This window comes from Malania oleifera, chromosome 4 (genome assembly GCF_029873635.1).
Source record: "Malania oleifera isolate guangnan ecotype guangnan chromosome 4, ASM2987363v1, whole genome shotgun sequence".
Classification (NCBI taxonomy): Eukaryota; Viridiplantae; Streptophyta; class Magnoliopsida; order Santalales; family Ximeniaceae; genus Malania; species Malania oleifera.
This window is the reverse complement of record NC_080420.1, coordinates 33,251,783-33,257,782: the sequence shown is the minus strand read 5'-3', so window position 1 is coordinate 33,257,782 and position 6,000 is coordinate 33,251,783.

Below are 6,000 nucleotides of genomic sequence, written 5' to 3'. Positions count from 1 at the left end.
AAAATTTATTTTATATAATTTTTAAAAAATTGAAAACAAGTTATCTTTTTTGTAATTATATTGAAATCTATAAATAAAAATTTTTTAAAAAATATTCTACACATATAACCAAACTATTGATTTTTTAAATTTTTAATAAGAACCTTTAAAAAAATTAATAAAAAAAACTATTAGTGATGTTTTTCATAAACTTTTGCTAATAACAGAGTATTAGTAACGGTTTTTCTAAATCGTCATTAATATAGTTAAATAAATTATTTTTATATTTTTTAAATAAAAAACACTATTAATGACGGTTTAGAAAATTCGTCACGAAAAATAGACTATTAGTGATGATTTAAAAGAACCGTTGCTAATATTTTCCCAAAATAGTTTCCGCGCGAAAAGTATTTTTCTGCCATAGTTTGAACAGGAAAACTAGTTTTTAGTGATGGTTTTAGAACCGTCACTAATAGTATTGTATTAGTAACGGTTGTCAAAACCGTCACTAATACTTACACCAGTAGTGACGGTTTTTAAAAATTGTCACTAATACAGCAATATTAGTGACGGTTTTAGAACCATCACTAATACTTTTGTCACTAAAAACTAATTTTTTTTGTAGTGACTATTCTAGAATTCTAACTCTTACTTTCTTATGGGAGTATGAAATTTGGATTTTAGAATTTAATTGTGCTGATTATGTATATAGAATTTCTTCTAAATTCGTAAAAAACCAAATTCAAGTCCCAAAATTCATAATTTTAAATATCACCTTTATAAATATTCAAAAATTGGAAAATAAGTTGTCTTTTTTATGATTATTTGAAACTTAGAAATAAAAAATAAAAAAAATATTTTATGAACAAACTTTTTTTACTCTTTGCCTTTTTAATACGAATCTTGAAAAATTAGAAAATAAGCTAAAATTTTTATAATTCTTTGGAAAACTAAAAACTATAAAACGGAAAATATTTTCCCCAACTAAACAAGCTCTTAATTTTTCTTTTAAAATATTTGGATGCATTAGTCAACAAATTGATTTATTCTCCATTAACTTCAATGATTCTTTTGAGGATATTTTTGTTACAAATGACTTACAATATTTGTACTTTTTACATATACTAATAAATATGTAGCGTTCATTGTATGTGATTACATTAAAACTAATATTATGCAAACTATTTTAATAAAGTAAAACAAATAAATAATACATTATCATAATTTAGTTTATAAATGTTAAAACACAAATGTTCAAAGTTATTTATAAAAAGTATATATATATATATATATATATATATATATATATATATTTCTAAAACTCTAAAATGCTCATATAAACATTAGATACGATACCATGTAGATACATGGGAAAAGAAGTATTAAAAATATAGTGTTAACTTTTTGAGTCCTATCTCATTTTTTATAATGACAAATACAAGGTATTTAATGTCTGTCAGACCCTTAGGTTCTTACACAAATGTACAAAATAGTCCCCATAATCACTTACATTATCAGGGGAATCAATTAAATTGGATAGGACTTAATATACAAAAATGTGAGAGGTCGGGCGACTGAACCCTTAGTGTTCAAAATACCTAAGGTGCCTAAACCGTGGACCGGTCAACATGTTGACCTGAGTTCGGCAAACCGAACTAAAATACACGTATCGTTCACGGTCGATCGAACCACTGATCTGACCTTTCCTAACAACTCGACAACCTGAACATATATTCAAAATAACATCGGGCGATCGAATACATGAGTTCGGTTAACCGAACTCTAGACTAGGTGACCGAATCGTGAACCTTTTGGAAATCGCCTTGGTTCAGCCAACCGAACCTTGACTCGGGCACCCGAACCTTGAGAAATAACTTTTTTGACTGAGTTTGTTCGGGCGACTAAACCATGGTTCAGTCACCTGAAAACTCTCGGATTATTTTATTTTTATCGAGGTTAAAGATGGTTAAATGAGGTTAATTTCATTAAACAATTTTAAAACAATTTTAATAAAGACCTTTATGTCCCTAATGGTCATAATTTAGCCTACTTCTATATATAGGGGTTCATTTGTGAAAATTAGTAAGAGATTAGTAAGATCATTAGCGAAAAATCCTCTCAAATTTAAAAAGTTTATTTTGCCAATACTACTTTAAATACTCTCATACACTCTTTTCTTTGATCATCCAAAGTATTGTGAGAGTTCCTATTGTGCTATTGCTCCATTTCAAATTGCTTAATACTCTCATTCGTATTGGTTGTTAATTGTTTGATTTTTGAGAGTTAAGCAAGAGTTTTCTTATGGATTTAACTTGATAAATCTAGTGTTGGGAAAACTCATTAGCTTGAGGATCTTAGCATTGTTATTGTAAGATTCCTTAAGCAATAATTTTTTTGTGCAAAGTATATCACAAACTTTATTTCAAACAACTCTTGTGCTAATTATATTAAGAATTTTTTTTTGAGTTTGTTTGAATATTCTTATCAGCATTTTTGAAACCCCAATCTAATATTGAGATTTGTTACATCCTGTTGCAAAGAGTAGCTTGTTTGAACACTCTTATGCATATTTGAGATTATACATTACTGAATGTTGATAGCACACATACACATCACTGAGCTTATAAATTCTATATTATTGATGTGCATTGATTGATTGTAATTGGTACATATTTACTTGATTGAGAAGTACAATCATTGTACCCGATTTGGTTTGTACTGTACTGATTATTGCATTCTAAGCGTAGGTCTGAAGAGGGAAACTAACCTTATTGAATAGTTCTAGATTGGTTTAAACTCGGTTAGGAAAGTTAGGTATACCATCATAATAAGGTGTAGGTTGAGGCCAACCCCGTGAATTGACCTGATTGTAACCGGTGCCGCTCCACCCGTTAAGTGAGCATTTGTGAAATCCTTGGACTTGCGAAGTAAAGACGGGGACGTAGACAGTATTGGCCGAACCCCGATAGCATATTGTGTGTGCACTGTTTTATATTTTCGCAATTTATATTCCTACACGTATATGTTATAGTGTGAATGCTATGCATAATTTAATTTTCGTATACCATTTATCTGCGCATTTGGGTTTATATGTATATAGACAGACCTTAGGTTAAGTATTACTGCTTGTGGAATTAAAATCATCATAGGAAGTTTTAAATACCCAACTTACTCCCCCTCTTGGGAATACATCAAAGCTAACATATAGGATATAATAACAATGCTATATTAATATTTAAATATCATTATAGATAACAATGAAGAAATACCCTTTTTTTACATTTTTTTTTTGTATAAAATCTCACTATATGACTTATTCTAATGAAACTATAATAAATTTATTTCAATTTTTGAATTGTGATTAGCTAATTAAAATTTTTTATAATATTATTTTTTTGTTTACTTAATGATCAATTAAACAGTTTTTACCTTTCATATAAATTTAAAATTTATTATTTGGGATATTTTTGGTCTATAGTTTTAATTCTAAAATTTATTTTTTAAAGTTATCCTAATAATATAAAAATTTCATAATAATTTTTGAAGATATAAAAGAAATTTACCTATTTTATTTGCGATATACCTTTCATATTTAATATTTATAATCTATATTATTTTTAAGTAAATGTATTTTTTAGGTCAAATTTTGATTTATTTAAAATAAGATTTTAAATATATATTTACCTAATTTTATTGAATTTAATTTCATATAATTAATTTGTTCTAATTTAAACAATAATATATTTCTTGTTTAAAAAAATATTTTTAAACCAAATAAAGGTTTTTTTTTTTGGTTCAAACATTTGATTTATTCTATAATTTTTAATTTAATTTTATTTAATTTACTTTATTTTAGAAATATTCTGCTTTATCTTTAAAACATAATGATATTTGTAATAAAATAATTTATCCTATTCATACTTTCATTAATTTATCATATAAATATATCAATATGTATATGTGTGTGTGCATATATATATATATATATATATATATATATAGTTGTTTAATTAGTTAGTTCATTAGTTAATTTTATTTTTTAAACTAAACAATGATTTTTTCTTTTATGGTCAAACATTGCCTTACCAAAATTTTAAATAATTTTATCTAGTTTTGGCTGAATTACTTTATAATATAAAAATTTACTTATTTAAGAATATTTGATCTTATATAAATATATTTTTTTTATTCACATAATAATTCACACGATTTATATTTCTATATATAGTATACAAATTTATTTATTAAGCTTTTGGCCACAAAATATTAAACTATTCATACTTCTATATATAGTACAAAAAATATTTTCTATACTTTTATATGTAGTACTAGTCAATATGTCATGTGTGTTGCATGTGTTTGCATTAAATAATATTGTGAAAATTATTTTTAAAAATTTTAAATATATTTTAAAAAATAATTTAATAACATATTTTCATAATTTGGTTTACAAATATTAATATATTAACCTTCAAAGTTGTTTATAAAAATTAATACTTTATTTAAAAATTGTAAAATACAAGCATCAACATGAGATACTATTATGATATCATGTAAATATAGAGACGTAAAAAATATTTAAGAAATACAAAATACAATATAATGTGAATATTCTAATTAAAATGATGAAGAATATTGAATTTTAATATATATCAACACAACATTATAGATAAAAAATTAATAATTATATTTTTCATTAATTTTGTTAATAAAAATCTCAGTACATGACTTCTTCCCTTGAAAGTATTAGTAATTTTATTACAATTTATAAATTTGACATGCTACCTAAAATCTTAATTATTATTATTTTTATTTACTTAACGATCAATTAATGATTTTTTTTGAATTTAAAACAATTTAAAATTTATCATTTAGAGAGTAGTTATAGGCCTACTCTTTCATTTCTTACATTTATTTTTTAGAAATTATATTATTATTTATTTACATATATATTACAAACTTCATAATAATTAAAAGACATCAGGCGTATTTACTTATTTTATTTTGGAATGTATATTTTATTTAATATTTATAAATCATTGCATTTGTTTTATTTTTTTTAAATGAAATGGGTTTTTTTTTTATTTCTAAATTAAATCTTGATCTATTCAGAAAAACTTTTTAACGTTGATTTATCTAGTGTTATTGAATTTTATTTTTTAGAAATATTTTTCTTCTAAACAAAAAATATTTATACTATTCGGACTTATATATATATATATATATATATATATGATAGGTGTACATGACATTTTTTTTGTTAAATAAATTTTATTTTTTAGGTTTAAATTTTAAGATATCTAAAATAAATTTTATAAAAAAAATTTTGTTTAATTTTGGTTGAATTTTTTGTTTTTAAGAAATATTTTTTTATTGATTTTAAATACAAGGATATTTTGCAGCAAATTGATTTATTTTGTTTTTACTTATATTAATTTATTTTAGTATAGATGTAGATTTACATATCTATATATAATGTTAGATTTTATTTTTTTGATTAAATGCATTTTTTTTTATTTAAGTTCACACATTAATTTTTAGACATTCTAGAAGTAATTTATCTTAATTTGATTTAATTTATTCTTTATAGATATTATAGAAGTTTACTTTCTTTAAGAATATTTAGTCGTACTTTCAAAAAATGAGAACATTTTTTGTAAGAAAATAATTTACACTATCCATACTTCTATATAATATAGAAATTTATTTCTTTTAGGAATGTTACTCCTATAGAAATCTATCTTTAAAAATGAGGAAATTTTTTTCCATAAATTGATTTATAATTATATGTTTTAGGAGTTTTTAGTATTTCTTTTAAAAGATAAGAATATTTTTGTCCACAAAATAATTTACACCATTCATACACACACACACACACACACACACACATATATATATATAGAGTATAATTTGCAAATATTATTGTACAATTTTGCATATGAAAAGATGGAGGGCAAATATTTAATATTTGGCTTACATCTCATAGTACATATTTTAACTAAGTCATTGATTTCAAATTAT